Source organism: Equus caballus, unplaced genomic scaffold (genome assembly GCF_041296265.1).
Source record: "Equus caballus isolate H_3958 breed thoroughbred unplaced genomic scaffold, TB-T2T haplotype2-0000784, whole genome shotgun sequence".
NCBI lineage: Eukaryota > Metazoa > Chordata > Mammalia > Perissodactyla > Equidae > Equus > Equus caballus.
In genome coordinates this window covers 21,799-44,799 of record NW_027221997.1, presented here as the reverse complement: position 1 = coordinate 44,799, position 23,001 = coordinate 21,799, and the positions used below count along the sequence as shown (strand labels likewise).

The following is a 23,001-nucleotide window of genomic DNA, read 5'->3' as shown; positions in this document are numbered from 1 at the left end:
CATTCCCTGCTTACTCTCTGGCTTCCCGGCTCCAGAATCCACTATCCTCCATGGAGACAGACACCGTCAAGGACAACCACCTGGACTATCTCCTCCCGCAAAGAGATACAGGCTGGTGGGAAAGCTGCTGACCAGCAAGGTCATGAGCTCCCTCCTCTCTGCAAGTGTCTCAAGGCCAAAGACAGGCTGGTGGGAAAGCTCTGACCAGCAAGGCCGTATGCTCCCTCTCCCCAACCTAAAACCCCAAATAAAAACCCTTCCTTTTAGCTTTTCGAGGAGTTTGGGATTTCAGTGTTAGCTGCCCTCTCTCCTTGCTCAGTGCTGTGCAAAGATAAAATTCCTACTTTCTTCCAGCACACCCAGTGTCAGAGATTGGCTTGCTGTGCGACGGGTGAGCGAACTCACTTCAGGTTCGGTAACAGAGGTAGTAGATAAGAAGCTATCTGAATATTTTCTTTGTGTAAAAGAGCTTTCCTTGCTGGACTTTCTTTTCCCTTTATAATAGTGTGGAGTAGCCTCAAATGTTTGGTAATTTTGGACTGTGTCCTTATTTTTTAGTTAGAATCTCCTTACATCAACTGCCCCATCTCCTTGTCCAGAATGCCATGGGAAGAGTGGGTATGGGTGTTGATCGGAGCAACTACCTTGATTCTTGCATTACAGCTTGTTTTCTGTGTCCAATGGAGAGGATGGAAGGGTGGAGGAGTAAGATTATAATAACAGGACAAGAAAGTACAGCAGGAAAAGATCTTTCACACAAATAAAACACTCAAAGGGCAAAGAGGAAATGGGGTTGAATAAGTAAAGATCCATGAATTTAAAAAGCATCCTTAGGTTTATATTTTTATTTGTCCAGTTGAAAATATTATTTTTCATCACTCAGAAAATTTCATTAAGAAGACTCAAGTGTTTTTGTTTTTGTTTTTGCTCTTATTTTTTATTTTAGCTTAACAACTTTCCAATTTCATGGATTTCAAAAAAAAAATAAACCTTTCTGTAAGAGGAGAAACAGTGTCCCGTAGGAGAGGAATAAATCCTTTTCCTTCCACCCTTCTACATTCTCTGCTGGGCTCCCCGTAACAAAAGGCAGATTAACAAGAGAAAAACAAATAGAAGTTTACTAACATGCATATCTCATATATACATGAGTGTGACTCAGGGAAAGAGTAACTCAAAGAGACGGCTTAGAGTTCAAGCTTACAGCATTTTCAACAAAGAACAATAAATTTATAGAGAAGTGACAAGACAAAAGAAAGCAGTTTTTGGCTTCCAAAGGAGGCAAACTGTGTGAAGTTAAATATACAGGAGGAAAGTAATGGAGTACCGTTTGGTTTGCAGATTCCTTTGGTGCCATCTCTGGGCTGATAAGAGTCTAGAGTCGTCTCCAGTAAAGGAGAACCTAAACCCTGCCTTTCTGCAGAAAGGATGGAGGTGAGAACTGCTTTCCAATGTTTGCTGCTTCTTAATTGCCTTCAGCTTAAAATAGCTCTTATGTCAAAGAGGCATGCTTTAGGGTGACATATTCTGGTTTCCTTCAGTCCTTTTCACGAAATGGATTAATTAAAACTAGAAATAAACTATCAGCCATAAGTAAGATCATAGCTTCTTTCTTCCCAAGGGGCCCTCTCCTATATGTGTACATTGAACGCAAGCAAGAATAAAAAACAGAAAGTACTGGCCTGCTGGTGACATGAAACAATAGACTCTGATTAGACTCTCCAGTGTAGGTCTTAGCCTGATAGATGGCCCATAACTGGAAACCTGTCACTTTTCCTTAGCTGTTTATTAATTATCCAGATTGAGTAAATTATCGTGTTATTTCACCACTTTCTGGCAAAAAATATGCGTCTGCTTCTTGGCTAAACTTGAGATTAAAAGACAGAGTGCTTGCTGGTTTTGCAAGATAATAGGGAATCAACAGATGATGCTACGTCATCATCTAAACAAAAAGGCTTGGATAGCATCCCCGATCTCACTTCTACTGTAAAACCTTTCTACTATTTCTTAGGTTGGATCCAGGTATTTCTTTGGTCAAAATGCCATCTTACTAGGACATGGACAAGGAAAACAATAGCCTCCTGGATAATTCAAAATAGGAAATATCAAGATTGTGAGTTTTTTGTGGGGGAGAGGAAATTAGAAATAATCTTATCAAACTAAACTTGGAGAAAGGCAAATTGTCTCCTTGAATTAAAAATTGAATAAATGTAACTAAGCTTAAGTCAAATAAAAACAATTTTAAAAATTGCACCACTTTGCTGCAATTATTCACTTAATAATTGTTATGATTCTAAGTTTTCTTGACTTCAGAGGAAAAAGTTTAGACTAGCTTGATACATATTACATATGGAGTACGTATTTGTTTAATTGATGTATAAATGCATAAAAGCTTGATACATTATATTCGAAACCTAGTAGTCTATAAATCAAATTGTTTATATCTTCTGATTTCATTTAATTTGTTGATAATATTTTTCAATGCTCATCTCTCTCTTTTTTTTTAGTCTTATAGTTCTGTTTAATCTCAGGGTAATCACAAGTAGGTTTTTTTTTTTCTCAAATGCAAATGCTAAAGATATGTAGAGGGGAATGAACATAACTGTGGCACTGAAGACACGGTTGCTTTTTGTTTCAGTTTTCCTGACTGATCATCTACTAAAAGAACAATATTAAGAAAATAAATTTTGCATACATTTCTTATTATAAATGAGTTTTCCTATATACGTCCAAATATCAACTACAACTTCAACCTTAAAAATAAAACTCATTAATGCTTAGGAATAGTAGAAATGAAAAAAGAGCTGTATTACATATATCCAATCAAATCATATAAACATCAAAATGAATGTTTGCCTTGGCAACAACAAAAACGAGACGCAGCTACATTTGATAATTCTGAAATTAATTTGCAAAAGCTTCGATACTGAAAAGTCCTTGCACACCATGATCTCAACGCAGTGGGAGGTTAGGAAGATCAGCCAGTAATTCAAAGCAAAGCCTCAAAGCCTCTGTAAATATTAGCAAAAGAGTTTACAGTATTCTATCGATACTGGGATGTGACAGAGTTCTCTAGAGCCAGGGAATTTGGCATAAGGTCTCATTACAACGGAGTGAGTGCACTAATCAAATTGCAGCTAATAAGTCCTGGAATGTATTCAAGGCTACACAACTTATGGTATTTGTTATTTTTCGCCAGATGGCTCCTTGATGAATTAATAAAATTAAAAGCTCGATTTTCTTATTTCTTGTTTGTCAGAGGCAATCTTTAAATTAGACTTACAAATGTTTCTATCTTCAAGCGCGGGGTTAAATATGGGTTGCCTTTTTCCATCTCCTGGCACCACTGGGACAACCGAAACCTTGATTCAGTGTTGCCAACAGGCTTAATTGAGCTTGTGGAAAAAATAAGGATGTTCTACCCAGGCCCACAGAGAAAAGCTGAGACACAATGCAAAGAGATTACCCAGAAGCCCCATCACCACTTCAGGCTTTCATACCAGTGAGTCAGTTTGAATACAGAAGACCACTGGCTTAAAGAACTGGTGTCACTATTTTACAACTTGCAACAAAAGAAATGTTTGCCTATGTTTATCAGAATAGGAAAATAATGTTATTTGAAAACTGACTGATATGAAGTTTTTGGCCTAGGATTCACCTAAGGGAAAATATTTTTCCTTTTTTAAACCAAAAAGGTATTATGGCATTACTGATAGTGCAAACTAAGCCACATGATACTATATAAGAGAAATTGAAACAAAGAAATTAATTGATTATATAACAAGGTGATAGTTTAAAATTGTTTGAGGTCTGTATAGATCTACAATTATAAATGTGTATGATTATTTCAAAAACACATAGTTAATTTGATGTTTAGTCCACTCATATAAAGCCCTACTAAATATTTTTCCTTTTTAATGTATATATTTTATTTAATATATTTATATACCATTTATATTTTATATATATTCATTATATACCTTTTATAGAGAGAGTCATGAAAACCTGCCTGCTTTCTTTGGCCTTTTTCTTCTAAAAGGAGTTAAACTCTAATTCAGATTAGTTATTATTTCTTTAACCTATTAGGCAAAACTATAATCCATTCTCCCTCCAAATTTCTCCTTAACAGGTTAGATGGAAAAACTTGCCTTAGTCTCATTCATTCCAGTGTCTGTCTAACCTTCATTACCCATGTGTCATTCACTTTGCTTTTCACAGATGCTAATTTAATGCCTGTTTTCATTAACTACTGTTTTCCTTGAGCCAGTTTTTACAATGATTTTAAAGGTGACTAGAAGCAAAAAGGAGATGAAATATGAATTCTAATAATATGCACTACTTATTGAAAAATTAAGTAATTCAAAGTAAAATTGTACCTATAGCAACACCCCAACATTCTTCCAAATGATTTTCTGTAGTTTATAGTTGAAGAAAGAAAAATAGCCTCAAGAATTTGGTAAGCAATAGCAAAGATATTATTCAAATGTAAAGGAGTAAATATATTTTTAGAATTCTGTTGCATATTAAATACAAATTTTTTTCCTGCTCTTCTTCATTTCTCCTTAATCATAAAGTCTGATTACATTCTATTTTTATCTCATAGGAACTTTTTTCCATTTTTCACATTTATTATCACAGTGTTTTGCCATTAGATTAGGTTACTGTGCCCTTGGTCATTGGGCAGGTTCTTCCTGTTCTTGAGAATACAATTCAGAAGACGAAAGGCCCATCTGCTTCCCTTTATTTCTTGCTAGATGCACTGCATTTGGAATTCCAGATGTCTCCACAACATCTATTATCTTTTTGGCTGTCAGCGTTTTTTGCCGTGAATATTATTCCACAGGGAAATATTGCAATTCTTGTGTTTTACTTTTCTTTGTATTATTTACTACCTCTTTTCTTCAGCTAAGTTTGTCACCGAGCATTCAGCGTCATCTATCATAGGACGAAAGACATAGACATTAAGCAGCAGCTTTCATTCTAGGAAAGAAAATTTGATTCCTGGAGCCATAATCAAGTTGCTGTTTTTGTTGAAATTTTCTTTCACTAAAATTATTTATTAAATTGCACAGTACAGTGGGCTAAAAATCAGTAGACCTGGATCCAAGTTATAATTTTGCCACTAGCTTGCTATGTGATATTGGACAGAGTCATTAAGCTCCACAAATTTCTGATTTCTCATCCATAAAATTAAAAAGCTGATATGGTGGGGGGAAAGTACATCTATATATATAGATATATATATATATAGATACATATGTATATCTATATATCTATATCTATATAGATATATATACACTTTTTTTTAGTTTAAATATCCTTTTACTGAAGGAAATACACTTTAAATTGTAAATGTCTTTGTTTGAATATAGTGATGTGTCAACCAATCAAAAAACTTATTTAACCAAGTATTTCATGCTCATATTGTATTAATGAAGCCACATGAACAGTGCGAGATGTATCTTGAATAGCTCACAGAACATAAAATCTCATGGAGAAATCAACCTAATTGTAACAAAAGACTGTGCATATTAATTGACAAAATATATTGTTTAAAATTGAAAGTACCAGGTGTTCAGAGGAAAGAGCAAATGTTGTGGGCTAGGATAAGCTAAGAAATAACTTACAGAGAATAAATTTCTTTAAGGTAGATGCAAACCACGTGAAGAAATTTAATAAGTGACACAGAGTTTACAATTTACTTGTAATAGGTTTCACCTATTGTTGTGGTAATTCTAATTATAAATCTGTGGACACAGCAATAAGCAGACATCATTTTTCATATGTAAGTGGTGATTTACAATAAAATGTAATATTTCATTTTAATTTATATGATAAAACTTTCCATAATGTAATAAATAATATAAAAAGAAATTTTCTGATTTGAGAAATGCTTTAAAATCAGTCCCTGTATATCAGAATCTGAAATACATAATGGAATAATTGTAATCCTGAAGGATCTCAGTCACTGTCAACTTCTAGACATTAAATATCTGAATTTGGCATTTGACCTAGCAGGAGTATCACTTGCAAAATAGGAGATATTTATTGGTTATTGTAAGGTGCACTACTTTCAGTCTCATAAGAGGCTGATCACGATAGTAGCCAGGAGACTAGGTTTCCTCCTGATGTAGGCAGAGGTCTGGAAAGTCTGGGTAGTTATTTGCAAAGTATGCTGGCATCTGGGTTCAACGCAAATTCTGATCTGGATTGAGAATGATCACTGGTACTCAGCTTGATTTATCTTCACTTTGGCTTACTACTAAACAAAAAATTAATAAAAGAAAGAATACACCAAGTAAGGATACCAGTATGTGAAAATCTTCCTTGAGTCCTTCCAAGTTCCCACAACGTTGGAGCTGCACAGAGAGATGTGACCACAATTCAGAGCAGCCAATCATCCCTCACTGTATTGCCTTTGATAACACAAGATTTGAGAAAATCCTCAAACATACCGGATCTGATACAGTACCTGCTTTTAAAAAAATAGATGGCTTATTACAAATAAATATTTTATAAACAATAAACCTTGAAATGAAATTTATATATAAAATACCCCCACTTATATGCATATATCCCAAAATCCATATTTCAAATATAATAAAAGGGGAAAATAAATAAATTGAATGAAACTATATGATTGTCTGCTCTGAAAAGGTAAAACTTAGTTCAGGTATGATTAATAATATATATCAGTATAAGATAAATTTTCTCAGCAAATTAAACTTTCGTACCTTCAAATAATAGAAAATGAATGTAAAATATATGAACTCTCTGCAAGCCACAGAGTACAGTAGTGTACACAATAATCGTTCACCCCAGAATCTTCCCCTTGGCTCAGTGTGGACACAAGCTCGGTCTTGGTAGAACTTTGTAAACAAGCACAACACAATGTGAACGAGAGTTATCTGTCTGTGCATCACATCATTTCATGAGAAGTCTCCAACGGCTTTTCCACCTGAATCTTCTGATGATGCTGACAACCCTCTACCCTCTTTTCCACAATTAAATGCCACTGACCTTCTCAAACTTTCCAACAAACTACCTTTACCATTTTCCATAAAACATAAAAACTTCTACTTGTTATGGTACATCTGTTTTGTTAGGAATACAGTATATTTTTTAAATCATGTTAGTGTTTTATTATTATTGTTACTGCTTTTTCTAGTGTTCTTGTAACAATGTCCCATAACGTTTGGTTAGTCTTTTCCTAACCCAATCTTCCCCAAAGCTCTGATACAATACAGAACTACAAAGAACTACAAAGCCATACAGAACTGAATTGGAGGACAATCTACCTCTTAGGCCACCATGAAATCATGTGGGAACCCAGACTTGCCAATGCCAAAGCTGCAACTTCCTCTCATCATCCAGGAAGTTAGACAGTGGACATCCACATGTGTTACCTAGATTGAGAAACCATATTGGAAAACCAAGAAGCCAGCATCAACACCAAACTACTTCTTGTCATTAAAGACATTGGAGTATAGATATTGCAGTGTACTGCAGAGAACTCTCATTTGCACAACCATACTTGTCATCAGAATAAGACAAAAAGGGAGAGCAAAATGCTCTCCACCTTCCTTCTCACTTTTACATCTCACCCAAGTGCAAATGATATGAGAACCTAGTACCAGCTAGAAAATCAACAATGGGCCAATCTGTGATACGTAGCCTTTGAATTCCCATCTCCTCAAACTAAAAGGAAAGAAACAAAAGCTGAAGGAGACAAACCATAGCATGCAGCACAATATGTAAAAGGTTGAACTTGACTGCATTGGAAGACGAAACTGAGTAATCAGATCCTTGTATCTGTTTTTAGTAAGTTTGTATTTAAGTGATATCTAAAGACAGAAGCCATTTCATCCAACACATGTTCTCACAAGTAGGACCCTAATTAGAAGTGCTGTGTCAATAAATACCTATTTTATAAAATGAGATAGAATTCCTGAGAGAAACAGAATTCCACAAAGCAGTTATCAAGGCACAATTCACGTTTTAGCAGCAGCGTAACAAGGGTGAAGTGGCAGGGATGTCTGCCGGCCATGCCGGCAATAAACATGTGCATTGTCTATTAATGGCCTTTAAATTATAATAAAAGAAGACTGAAGAGCCTGTTTGTTTTTCCTTAACCTCAGTACCAGCAATTCTAAATAAAATCAGAGGTAAAATGTAGTTCCTGCAAAATTCTTTCCTGGTCTAAGTTCTCAACAATTTTTATGGTTACAGGTGAGGTTTATTTACATACATGTAAACTTCAAATTACTGCATTTTTGTTACTTTTCTTTTGATAAATATTATTCTATTTAGAAGTGAATTTGGAGAACTCTCAGCTGTAGTTAGCCCCTAACACAACCAAACACTCAGCCACATGGATGTGTTTCAGGAGCAGGTTTGTAACTGGTTGGATCCTTGTGCAGTTCCTGTCTCCAATCCTGTAGGACTACAGGTTCCTACATTTAAGCAGTAGATTTGAAAAAAAAACAGTGATAGCACAGTAACTGTAAACACGAAGAAAAAGAACTATGTTACTGCCACTTTGATATTCTATATGATTGCGTGGAGTATTTATTTGTGTTGGAAATGTAAAACCCCAAGGTTATTCAATCTTTTGTGGCATGTTTATTGCCATTACATTTCACTTTCAATTGCTACCATCAAGTCCTCTCATAAATCACATGAAAGTGGACATGAGCAGTCAAGTACAGAACCATTAGAATTTCTTTTAAAGTAGTATATTCTCTGACTTGTTTTATTAACATTTTTATAATGATAATTCATATTGGTTATAAAAATAATAAAGGCATGCTGAGTATCCTAGGTTTCACAAGATAGTCTGTAAAAATTCACTTAGAAATCAACTTATTCCAGTTACAGTGCAAATTTGCTCTCTAATCATGTATCTTTTGCCTGAGAGGATTTTCAGTTAAATCAGTTATCGGAGAATTAGCCTAAAAACCTGATAAAGTTACAATTCATAACTAAAACTAAAGGAGAATAGAAAGCATTAAAGAATGAGTGACTGAAGTCTTTCATTTTTTCCTTTACTCAATCCTGATTATTTTGTCAGCATTTAAATGAGGACAGAGCAGAGCCTAATATATGTCTGAGTTTTGATTTTTCTCATTGTCTGCCTTCCAGTATCTCATTTTAAAAGATAAGTTCTACAAGTATAAACCACTGAATATCCAAGGGTATTTTCCAGGATCTCTGAGTATGTCTGAAACAATCTAAGTGTGCATTTTTATATAAAATAATCAACATATTATTCTATCTAAAATAAAATGATTCATCATGACTACATAATCTTACCAATTATTCAGAACTCAGAATTATGTTGATGTGCATATGATTACTGCTACCTCTCAGGGAATAAAGATAATCAGATTTGCCTAGAAAACTCCACAGTCCTTTGTGACAAAGCTCTGTATTCTGTGTTTACCCAAAAATCATATTGCTATCTCAAACATGATCTTAGTCATATTTATTAGTTTTAGCGTATTTTTTAATTTCAATCATAGTTTTCATTTTCAAATTCAATTTTTTGGCATGCTTTGGAAAAGGCAGATTGCTTATTTTTTTTTTTTGATATGGGTGAGAAAAACTGATATCCCTCACCGTAGTGTAAGACATGATTGTTAGGGTAATTATTTTCAAATAGTTATAATTGATGGGACGTAGATTTTATTGTTAAGAAATATATTCCATTTGTCTCATTTATGACTAGGTCTTGGAGAGAAAGTTTCTCCACTGTACAATTTTAACACTGCAAATGAATTAGCTTAATTTCTCCTTGATAATGAAAAGCTTGCTCTATACATTTCTGTGCCTGGAAGACTGTAGAGAATTCTTCTCCTGTCACATTTTTCCTGCCCCCGAGCTGGTATTATATATGTCAGGCAATCCAGGACCATCTTTTCTTTTGTGTAGGCAGCAGTATCTAGGATTTATGGCAGCTACTCCCTCCCGCTAGGAGAGTGGAGAATAAGACTCAATATGTTTTAAAATCCAGTATAAATCAAAATTGGTGAAAGGTAAACTTGAAAAAATTCTGTGCTTTTACAAAAACACCCAAACATTTGTGAGGATTTCTCTTTATACCTTCACCAGATGGTGGTGAGCAGTAATGAGAGGAAAGAAAATTACAATCCATAATTACAAGTGACTTCATAGATCTCATCATTAGTGACAGCTGAGGTACCTGAATGCATTTTGATGTGATTTGGAGCAAATCAACTTTCCTCTCTCTGGCAATTTTTTTTTTTTTACACAAAAGCAGTAACTTTGAACAAGAGATGCAGTTGTGTGGAAAGTCTATGAGCTTTGATGTCTGCGCCCTCTATCCAAATTCCGGGTGAATTACATCCTTACTTATGATACTTAGTACAGGTTACTCAGCTTCTCAGATCAGTGACCCCCATCTCCATCTCTTGGGTATTGCTATATATCTAAGCATTTCCATTATGGAGGAAAAAAAATCCCAATATCCTAATATTACTACTGCCGCCACAGTTTTCCTCAGAAGGTATACCACACTCACAAACATTATTTTTGCAAAGATAATCCCAAGAAGAGATATAACTTCTGAACTTGAACCACACAAGGGTAACAATGGAGGAAGAGTTCCATCCACATTCTCTCTGCATAAGGCCTCCTGTTGTTAGAGATTCCAGCACAGTTCCTCTTTTGAAATGTATGTCTTTATGAAGCAATTGGGGTTAAATATATATCCATCCACATTAAAACTGAATTTTCTCTTTGTATTTTTTATGGTCCCTACATTTCTATCCTAGGGCATAATATAGTGTCAGATCTCTTCTCTGCTCTAATTGCATAAGAATTCAGGGTTTTATTAAGTGACTTTATGGTAGGTTATGTCAAGTTCATAAGACACCCTATCTAGCAAGGAATATGGCATGCAATTGTAAATGGTAGCAATTATTGATAAATTATAATGGTTTATGTTTTCTAATATCAGATTAATAATTGATACTATTTTTAGTTATATTTCTACTGTATAATATTTGTAGTATTTTCTACTGTGTTGAACAATATTAGTAACATTTAATCATGTTGATTACAGAAACTCCCACTTTAGTAAAATTGAATAGAATTCAATTTTATTGAAATTTTAATAAATCCTATGATTTTACCTGTACTACTATATTTTAAGGTGAAACGTGCAATCCAATCAATTGCATGTATTCACTAATTTGACCATTTATCCAACAAACATAACTCTGAATCTAACTTTTCCAAATCTTGTGTAGGACAGTTATGTTGCAGGGAAACAATAATAAGAGCTTGTAATACAGTGCAATATCTTACACTATCCATTTATTATTGTCTTCATTTAAAAAAATATTTTAACAATCTCATATTCAAATGAATATCTCCTTTCTTTGTCTCCTTAAAATTGAAATTTTGATATTTTCTAACCATTGCTCTGTTATTTCTTGACACTTTCAGCCATTCATCAAAGTCCCCTAGAGCAGATATTAGCAGTAGAGAGAACCTGGAAGTCATGACATTGTAGTAGCAATAGCACGCCTGGCACCCACATCTTGGTTTCTAATACTTATCTCCAGTAACAGGAACCAGGGCTCCTTGGAGAAATGGCTGATTTTAGGACGGAGGCAGGAATTAGACAATTCTCTCCTAATTGATCTATAGATTCAATACAATCCCAGTCAATATTAAGCAATCTTTCTTTTTTTGGAGCTATTGGCAAGTTGATTCCAAAATTCATATGTAAAGGCTAAGTTCCTAGAGCAGACAAAGTAACATTTTAAAAGAAGTGCAAAGTTAGAAGAGAACACTACTTTATTTCAAGATTTATTTGGGGAGCCCAAAAAGAGCCATTAAGTGTTATTTACTGTAAAATCACTCCTTTTCCTGGGCTTCAGACTGATGCAGTTTCAGAACGGCTCTTAAATGTGTGGGGGTATGAGATGAGGTATTTTTATCTTTGTTGAAAAGCATAAAACATTTAGGATTGTGTCCATGTATCATTGACTGACATTTATATTTCAATTTAAATTAGCTGGCATTAGATATTTGTTTTCCATGCTCATGTGTTATTATAATTATCTGCATTATCTTCCTTAGGTTTATTTTCATGCCTGAACTCTGGGAAAAATTAAGTCTGCAGCTTTGTTTTCTTTAAAGGTTGTGCTGCTTTTATCTGTAAAAATTCATGAAGTGATTGAATATATAGTACAGAACAATTCCTTCCTTTGCATAAAACGTATTTGAACCTAAGAGTAAATGTATTCTTCAGAATAAGTATATTTCAAATTTATTCAAATCTTTGAGTACATTTATATGCAGAATTAGACATAGTTATATAGATACATGGGCAAATTGCTCTAGATTAACAAACATAATATCCATCAGAAAACTATACTTTCTGATTCTAAAAATTCATCTCAACCCATACAATTTGAAATATGGCACCTATCGTATCATATATTTCTTTTGATGTTCTTTTAATGATCATCAAGGCACTAGGAGTACTGAAATATGATTTTTAACTTGAAAAATTTATATCAATCATGAAGAGACCAATGTGTCTACAGTGTTAGAAGAAACATGTTTTCAACCCAAAACCTGGAGGTACTCAGAACATGTAGATCAGCCTTCTTGGGCATTTCCATAAGAATTGTTTTCAGAGCATTTATTTACTCATTTAACACATCTTTAACAAGTACTTATTTTGTATACATAGACAATGCTTCTGACACCAGAAGAGTTTTGCCTTTTAAGAGTTCATAGTGTAACAAAATATACATCAGATACTTTAAAGTTCACAAAGTTGCATGCATTTTTTCAGTTTTATTGTCAATTACAGAATGATATTATCTCTGTAAATAAGAGGACTGAAAATCATCATGTTTCAACGAGAAGTAAATGAAGTAAAACAAGTCTACATCCCTTAAATTTCAATACGGAACTCTAGTGGGTTAAACTATACTATGGGGTTATAATCTCCAAGTCTGGAACTAGTGCTCTGTTTAGGAAGAGAGTGACCTATCTATCTAGGGCAGGTTGGTTGAGAGAAGAATTTAAAAAACGTTTTCCTGAAGCTTCAATTTCTTTTTCTGGCCTATTCTAGAAGAGGAAACTTGAACAGTTTGAAATCTCTCTTCTTCATTACTCAACAATGTTCTCTTCCCTCAGTTTCTTCTGATGATCAGAAGGACTCGATTCTCCATCCCAGTGGTATCTAAACGGCTGCTCACTCATGTTCAATGGGTCCCCCGGACAGCATCTGTCTTCTTCCCTTCTCTTTGGCCTTTTAAAAATCTTTTTCTCCAAATTGCTCACACTCAACCTCTTCTCGTCATGTTGTTAGTCTTTCAGCTACATCAGATTTATTGAATCCTGGAGTGCAAGAAGGGAAAGAGAGAAAGTGGCTTTTAGAGTTTTCTGCCCACTGTGTGTAATAACTGCAAGATAATAAGATCTTTCACACTCATCAGGTTAGCATTTCTGTGGGCCTCTCCTGTTCTACGTCACACCAAAAGAGTATTCATCAGTTACTGTTTCGCCACATACATAGAAATCATTTACTTATTTTAGTGGGAGATTATTTAGTAAAGAAAATCAAATGTTTACACCACCATTAGTATGTGTCACAGAGAAACTGACCTTTCAGAAAATCATGAAAGACTAGAATCACAGGAAGCCACCCCTGAAAATCTCAGCTGCATTTTAGCAGTAAAGTAGATGATTGGCATCAACTTTTCAGAGAGCTCATGCGAAAAGCTGCATCTGCCATTTACACATTGTCTGTCTACCGTCATTGAGGTAAAATAATGTTTTTTCCTTCTTTTTCACGTAAGTTTTACCACTCTCAAGGAGAAGAGATCACAAAAGGGCGAGGCTAGCAGGATGTCAGCATCATCGGGATCTATTTTAGAGGATGTCTACCCCAGATAGATTTCAGGATGGCTTTTAATTGATTCCATTCATTATTTATTCACTTGCACTTGGAGTTGTGTTCATAGATCTTAAGCTGCAATGTTTTGTTTTTGTTTTTGATATATTACAAACCAATTTGAGCATCTAATAAATTTGGAACACAGTGGATTATTTGGAGCCATAAGTAATATCATCAGGTCAGTTTCAATTGCGCTATCTTTCAGTTTGTTGAAGCCACTGAACTGCAGTTAAAATGCCTCTTTTTAGCTTTACATTCAGCCCAGTGTACATTCCAAACATCAGCTGTAGACAACAAGATGGACTTTGTTGGTGCTATGGCACATCATATCTAGGGCCAACTCCTAACCACTCTAGAACTTTAAAAATGTTGCAGCAGCCATGTTTCTCTTGGGCTGCTCAGAGCTCTTTACAATAATTCAAATTATATTTCCAGTTTCTGGCAGGTATTTAAGGAGCTTAGAAGTCATCACTGTGTCCTAACATCAAGTATAGAGCTTGACAAACCAAAAAATCAACTACTCTTTTCTTAGATCTGTTAGAAAATTAGGTCACAGTGCAAAGCACTGCTCCCCAAATTGGAGAGATAAGCAGGCAGATACAAAAAGTGGAGCTGAGAACCCCATACAAAAACCACCACAGAAACCAGCATCAGAGTAAGAAAACCTGGGCTGTAATTGATGAATTGCTGGAGGCTCAGAGTAGTCAAGTCTGAGAATTAAAAACTGCTTGGGACCCAGTCAGAAGGCAGGCTTCACACTTTTGAGAGTTTTACCTCCAGAACCTCTACCAGGTTTGCAGTGAAGATGGAGAAAAACCTCCTCTGGCTTTTAACAGGGAGAGGAGAAAAGTAACCAACTTGAAATATGCTGCAGCACTCTGTTTTCTTAACGAGGCCTATGCTCAAGAGAAACTATTTTATCACAGCCTAAAATGCTGAGGCTTTATCAGAGCCTAACCAACCTGGGGCATGGGAAATACCCAACTCCAGCCCCCTCAAGCCATCATGTTCCTTCTAAAGGGGTGAGGAAAAGGAAAAAAAGAACTGAGTAACACTAGTGAAGTTCACAGTCCAGGTCACCGGACTGAGACCTAACCGTAGGTCTACAGACCTCTTCCCCTGGCCCTGCACCTTACCACTACACTACTAAGCCCTATTCACTGCTCTTCCTTTCAATCTGTATATCGTGCGTGTATTTCAAGGAAAAATTGTAAGGCATAATAAAAGGAAAAACGCACAGTTTGAAGAGACATAGCAAGCATCAGGACTAGAGCTAGATATGGCAGAGATATTGGAATTGTCAGATCATGAACTTAAAACAACTATGATTAATATGTTACTGGCTCTAATGGAAAAAGTAGATAACATGCAAGAACGCATGGATAATGCAAGGAGAGAAATGGAAATTCTAAGAAAGAATCGAAAAGAAATGCTAGAGATAAAAGAGAAAAACACTATAATATAAATGAGGAACGCTTTTGATGGATTCATTAGTAGACTGGACATAGTCAAAGGAAGAATCTCTGAGCTTGAGGGTATTAAAACAGAAACTTCCACAATTGAAAAGCAAATAGAAAACAAGACTGAAAAAAACAAGAGAATATCCAAAAACTGTGGGGAAACCACAAAAAGTGTAATATACGTATAATGTGACAACAGAAGAAGAAAGAAAGGAACAGACGTAATATTTGAAGTAATAATGACTGAAAATTTCCCCCAAATTAATGACAGACACCAAACCAGAGATCCACAAAGCTCAGAGAATATCAGGCAGGATAAACGTCAAAGAAACTGCACTTTGACATATCATATTCAAACTGCAAATAAAGAAAATTAAAGAAAAAAATCTACATTAAAGATAAAGAAAAATCTTGAAAGAAGCCAAAGGAGAAAAAAAAACCATGTTACCTATAGAGGAGCAAACATAAGAATTACATCCAACTTCTTAGAAACTGTGCAAGCAAGGAGTGAAATATTTTAAGTGTTATGAGAAAAAAATCACCAATTTAGAATTCTCTTATTGTCTGAAGATTTCCTTGAAAAGTAAAGGATAAATATTTTCTTGAACAAAATTGAAGGCATTTGTTGCCGATAGACCAGCCTTGCAAGAAATGTTAAAAGTTCTTCAAAGAAAAGGAAAGTTAGATAGGTCAGAAACTTGAATTTATGTAAAAAAAGGAAGAGCACTAGAGAAGGAATAAGTGGAGATAAAATAAAATATTTTATTTTTCTTAATGGATCTAATAGATAACGGTTTGTTCAAACTAGTAGCAACAATGTATGCAATGATTATAAGTGAATTAAATGGCAGCAATGATACAAAGTATGGGAAGGAGGAATTAGGAATATTTTGTTATCATAGGGTACTTTTCCCACCCATATAATGGGATAGTGTTGAAAGTGGACTTGGATTAGCCGTATGTGTATATTGCAAACTGTAGGGCAACCACTGAAAAAAAGTGAAAAAAGAGGAATAATTGATGTGATAAGAAAGGCGAGAAATAGAATCATTTAAAATGCTCACTTAAAATTAGAAAAGGCAGAAAAATAGTAGAAGACAAGAATAGGAAGAAACAATAAGAGCAACAAACAGAAAACAGTAAGAAAATGGTTAATATCTGTCCAATTGTATCAATAATCACTATAAACATTAACAGTCTAAATACACTGACTGAGAGACAGAGATTGCCAGAATAGAACAAAAACAAAATCCAACTATACGCTGTCTAGAAGAAACCCACTTTAACTATAGAGACACATACAGACTAAAGATAAGGGGATAAAAAAACGTATTTCATACCACAACTTGGAATATGTAAAGAAGTTTAATCTATCCCTAAGTTAATATATTCTTTCTCGTAAGTAGCCACATCTCAACAATAATATGGGAGGGTTCAGAGAGGGAATTTTTTATTCCTAACTGTTTAAAAGTTTAGAATAACATTTTTTAAATAGTTCAATAGGTAGTTTTAATAAAGAAAAATATTTTCTTTTTTTCTTCTGTAGTTCACTTGGCTGTGCTTCTCTTTCCAAGGAAATGCAACGGAGTTCTAACATCGGCATTCAAAGGGCTGGTCATTTGCTGGTCCTTAGGTATGCACAGGCTGGTTTCTAATATCAGACTTTAAAACCAATTGTCCTTAAGGCATAAGCTTTTGTAATTCTTTTGGGGTGTGCTTGATGTTTGTTAAATTTTTGCTCGGACAGTGCCCAGTAGCAGACTTTAAATGATTCAGAATCACCTTAGCTTCCACTGGATGAGTATTTCTAACATTTTGCCATCTCTTTCAAAAAGCTGGCAGGTCCAGTGTTGTTCCATTCTCAACTTTTCCCACAGGATCAAATTATATTGCCGTGCTTGGCGTATGGTAAGCCTATCAGCTCTCATCTCAATATATATAGCCCATCCCTGCCTGACCCTCAGACCCCACTTCTATTGTTATACTCCAGAGGAACAGAACAGATATCTCTTTGCCCTCACATTATCCTCTTATCCAGTGAATTCACCTTCTCAACACCCTGAGAAGTGACCTAGGTCTACAGTTTTTATTTCTTTGTTCTCTTACCTCTTACAAAAATATTTTTCCCCATCCAGGAGTAGATGATAGATAACTTTTCTTACATCCTAGTTTCCTCCTTCCTAATTTTAGCTTAGGGTTTTGGTTTTTTTTAAACATTGGCGCCTGAGCTAGGATCTGTTGCCAATCTTCTTTTTTTTTTCTTCTTCCTCTCCCCAAAGCCCCCCAGTACATAGTTGTATGTTCTACCTGTAGGTCCTTCAGGTTGTGCTATGTGAGACGCTGCCTCAGCATGGCGCCAGGATCTGAACCAGAGAAACCCTGGGCTGCCAAAGCAGAGTGTGAGACCCCCAGCTTAGGTATTTTATCTAAATATTAGGTGGACCCTCTTGTATAAGTTCCCCAGATTTGCTTATTAATAAGTTAAGTTGCTAGTTAGTAGCTTGCAAAACTAGAAAAATGTTTCATAATCCTATTTTCAATCTCAAAAATTGAGCATCAGTTACATGTTTATCTCTGCACCAACTCTGCCATAAACTATATTATCATTCCATACATATCATCCTCATTTCCCACCCTTAAACCATTCCAGACATATGAATTCCTAGGATACGCTACCAAAGAAAACAATTATTTCCATCAAAATTTTATTAGAATTCTTTACCCTGTATATCTCAACATTATTTTCAGCCTGTATCATTGTAGCTTGAGCTATATTGCCCTTGTTTCACTAAGATCTCCTCCATTTCTCAACAACATAGTTCATATTTTAGAACAGGGAATTCTACATGCTTTCCTTTAGTTTGTTGTTCTCTAGGTCCTATCTAGCAGAAGGTCCTTCAGCTTTCTGATGTCTGAATGATATTCTTTCTTAGAATTCTTGATAGACAAAATTTTCCCACTATTTATTCATTGGTTAAGATGTGGGATAGAAGATTTTGAACTTGAGTTTTGTGGAGGAAGGAGTTTGAGTCATGAAGAAATGACCTGGCTCATCAGGAGGCAGCAGCGTTTCTTCAAGACCACAAAGTTAACAGTATTAGCAGTTGCACATCACCAACGTTCCGGGAAATACTTGTTTGATTATCCACTTACAGTTTTCATTTGCATTGCTAAGAAATTCTATAACACGCAATTTCAAGTAACTCTTTAAATAATGGTAATCATTCATTTTTTCCTTAAATTAACATTCCTGTAAAACTAGCATAAGTAGGTTTATATAATAATTTCCAAAAACATAACTTGCAGAAGATTTAATTCAATTCAAAAAAAAAGTCTGACATGAACTAGTAGAATTTGAAGCAGAATATGTATGAGATCAGATGTGCTCCCTTAAAGGTTAAACACCTCAATAAGTACCTGAAGCTACAAATAGTAATATTAAGTACATCAGCTTTTTAGGTCATTTCCTAGATTCTACTACTTATAAGATATCATTGAATGATTATCATATTTATAAATGTCATACTTTTTATTCATTGTTATCCTTAATGAATTTCATGGAAAGACTAGAAAAAGAGGTAAAACAGTATAATGTGGAAAAGATTTGCATATTCTTAAATATTGTATTAGTAGGATTAGCCTCCAAAAGCCTGGTGTGTGATATCAAAAATCAAACACATTTCCCTCTATAATTTTTATTGATTTACATATATAAATTTTTACAAATATAAGGTATGTGTAAAAGGATGAAGCTATATAACAAATTAATGAAATGGAAATGATATCCAATTTTCAAAATATATGAATTCGTGAATAAAGGGAATAACTATGAAGAGATAGCCCCTAGACATGAGAAGAAATAGGTGCCCATCATTGTAGTACAACGTCAGCATCCTGGAGGCATCTCCTTAACAAAGTGATTATTGTACCCAATTGTTCTTGCCTCAAGTTACAGCAGAATTTATTGCTTTAAATTAGATCTTTGCCTCCTGTTAAAAAAGCAGGATCAGAAGTACTTTTTCAAGTGTCATTTGTTCCTCCTCAGGAGTATTTTGGTTCAGAGGAAGCTCTAGGAATACTACGAACACGAACTAGACTAGAAGGAGTTTCCCCTACAGAGGAAGGGATGACAGTAATGGGTCAGGTATGGGCTATGGCTTCTTGGTTAAGATTTTGGCCTTCAACTTTAGAGGACCTGAAATCAAATGCTAGATTTCCCAATTGTGGACTAGGTGATAATATAGAATCTCTGATTTCTCTTCAGTACAAAAAAAAATTAATAATTCTATCTCATAAAATGTTTTGAAATGAAGAGAGATTATGCTGGTTAAGTATATGGCACTTTGTGACACACGCAAAGTGTGACACACACAGCTTTATCAAAACATATTTAGTACACCTGAATATGATGAGACTTTTCCAATATTCTGTGTTTTCCTCCCAAATTTTTCTTTCTTCATTTTTTGAAAGATTGGCACCTGAGGTAACAACTGTTGCCAAACTTTTCTCTTTTTTTCCTGCTTTTTCTCCCCAAAACCCCCCAGGACATAGTTATATATTCTAGTTGTCTAGGTCCTTCTGGTTGTGCTATGTGGGACACTGCCTCAGCATGGCCTGATGAGCGGTGCCATGTCCACACCCAGGATCCAAACCAGCGAAACTTTGGGCCACTGAAGTGGAGCACGTGAACTTAACCAGTCGGCCAAGGGTCTGGCCCCCCAAATTTCTTAATTCTTGATTTCTACTCTAATATGGCTTTTTTTTCCCCTAAAGTAAAAGTGAGTAGACTCAAAGACACAGATATTTGTTTCTCAGATAATTCACTTCTTTCTGCCAAAGGAGACATTATTTCTGAAATTTTTGAAATTTCATATTGTCTATTATATCTTTTTAGACTTAAAACTCTATTTTGCTTTTCCTATATTAATATAATTCTAAATATCTATTGGGAAAATAAGAAATCACAGCTTGAAAATGAACAATAAAAGTGTGACATGATGAGCCTAAAGCATTGCTAAGAGGAAAACTTATGACTTAAAATGTACATGTTAAAAAAAGAAGCAAACTTAAAAATTAGTGATTTAAGCTTTCATGTCAAAAAATTAGGAAAAGCCTAGTAAATTAAAAGCGAAAGTTAAATGAAAGAAATAATCAAGATAAAGGAAATCATTAAATAGAAAGCAGATGAAATGTCCAGAAACCAAAGACAAAATGTTATTTTTTGAAAAAAATAATTCATAGGTCCATAATACTACCCATTAGAAATTTCATTGCATTGTCTTCTAAAGCTGATCATATAGCTACCTTATGACCAAGTAATTCCACTCCTAGATGTGTATCAACCAAATAACATGAACAAAACATTCATAGAATTTTATTCATATTGTACAAAATCTAGAAAAATACAAAATGACAACCGATAAAACAACAGATAAATAATTATGAGATATTACTGAAATGGAACACCCTAGAGCAACTTTTTAAAAAGCCAACATCTAATGAATCTCATAAAAATTATGCTGAGCAAAAGAATTCAGACACAAATTAGTATGTAGTAAGCAGTATAGCCCCATTTTTCATGTTCAAGAGTAGATTAGGTAGTTGGTGGTGATAGAAATCAGAGTAGTGGTAACCTCTGGGTATTAAGTAGGAAGGAGCAAAAAGAAGCATCTGGGGTGCCAGAAATGTTCTACACCCAACCTGTGGTTGTGTCGTGGGTTCCTCTGTGCACACACACATGTATCTCAGTAGACGTGACTTACTAAAGATGTCAGCGAGGTCAGATTACTCACATGATAAAAACCGAAAGCTCTGTGAAATGAAATAAATATAACTACTCATTAAATATATGAGAAGATGGTAACATTTACTAATAAAGGTAGAAATGCACAGTAAATGTGGTATTTTTATCTTTAGAAAGTATTTAAAAATATCCAGTCTATCTTTGAGGATTCAAGCCATCTGATGTACTACTGGTAGAATTATAAATTAACACAATTTTTCTGGAGGCATGCTGATGTTATATATGAAGAATAAAATGTGTGGATTTTTTAAAGAGAAACACTGCTTCTAAATATTAATTCTAAGGCAGTAATGAAAGAAGTGTGGTCATGTTTATGGTAAAGTGATGGTGTTAACGAATTACATTAACTGTAAAAATAGAGAATTTCATTAAAAAGCACATTTGTATTAAAAATAGGATCTTATGTAAAAGAAATATGAACAGTCCATTGCAAATGAGAAAAGACAGTTTTGGTTCAGTGGTTGTTAACGCATTTACTCCACCTATTTCTTCTATTTGTTTGACTTGTGCAATGAAAGAAAGCAGGCCGAGGGCATTTGGGGCATCTCTGTTTTGCTTCTCATCTATTGCTAATGATCTGATTGTAACATATGCTTTTACCCACCTTGTCTTGTAAACCCCAGCAATTAACATTTCCTCTTTCCAAATACAGCCCATTATGGTAAATAGTCTAGTCATTTAGAGCAGGAGAGCATAAAGACACAATCATATTCCTCAGTAAGGTTTTGTAGCTCAACGGCAAAATATTTATTATTTTGAAGGCATTTGAAATCAATATGCCTTATTCATAAAATATACATTATGAAGTAGTTTACATATGCATAATTATATACAGTATTAGCTGCAATTGATATCTCCCCTGCAGATTTAATACATACTCAAACATTCTTGAGGTTTTAAAGAAAATAAAAGGCTAATCATAAAATGGTATGAAAGCAGCCACTTAAAATTAGTCTTTTTCTAAGAATATAAAAGATGTCTAGTCTACAATATTAAACTATGTTTTGAATTACCTTAAACTCTGAAACGATATTTCTAATTTTGAGAAATCTCAGTCCAGAGAGATTTTATCTGGGGATAAAGCAGACAGTTTATAACAAAATTATTAAGTATGCAGTGATAGTATTAAAGTATAATAAGAAAAAAAAGTAATTAGCCAAATTATTTGGGTAAAGGGAAAATATAATGGGTAACCTTCTAAAACTTAATAACAAAAGATGAATTGCATATGTCCTCTTGACATTATCTTGTTTGGACATTTTTGGTAGTTATACCTATTATTATTTTACAACTACTCAAATCTTTGGGAGAAAATAAAAAACAAAATTAACAAAAAAGGTTGAATTTATACCAATATTGAAAAAATCAAACAGAACATATTCTTCCTTCCTTCCTTGCATCCTTTCTTCTTTCCTAGAACTGAATATTTATTCAGTGTAACATAAGTATTGCAGGCTTATAGTATAGATTTTGGAAACACTATTACAAATCAACTACAAGATTCTGTAAGTTTGTCACCTTGAGACAACCACATTTATCCAACGTCATTTTGGTTGAAACGGTAACGCTTGTGCACCCACATGTACAGATATAACACTCATTCAACACATTTCTGTTGAACGTCTACAGTGGAACAAGCACTTTCTGGCCGCTTGGGACACAACAGCAAACAAAACAAGATCCCTCCTTTGTGGAGTTAAACTCTAACAGAGTGACAAATAACAAACAAAGAACTGATGGACGCTGCGAATAAGCAGGTGAACAGAGAATACATTGAAAGGAGATACGTGCAAAGGAAG

The 23,001-nt window shown here is 34.6% G+C and overlaps 2 long non-coding RNA genes across 3 annotated transcripts in view; one reads left to right on the top strand and one right to left on the bottom strand.

Annotated features, from left to right (window-relative positions):
• Positions 1–275: 275 nt before the first annotated feature.
• The window catches only part of LOC138922381 (uncharacterized), a 29,841-nt gene continuing 7,115 nt past the window's right edge, over positions 276–23,001 (top strand). Inside the window, exons 1-3 of one of the 2 annotated variants that reach the window (XR_011435469.1) lie at positions 276–391; positions 1,339–1,431; positions 16,946–17,032. This is a non-coding gene — a long non-coding RNA (uncharacterized lncRNA). Of the gene's footprint in view, positions 392–1,338; positions 1,432–16,945; positions 17,048–23,001 lie in introns of those variants that run through there. The other variant, XR_011435468.1, reaches the window with a different exon arrangement.
• Positions 11,101–22,328, bottom strand: LOC138922382 (uncharacterized). The gene is made up of 2 exons (XR_011435470.1): positions 22,216–22,328; positions 11,101–13,380 (listed from the first exon to the last, which is right to left on the bottom strand). It is a non-coding gene; the product is annotated as an uncharacterized lncRNA (long non-coding RNA).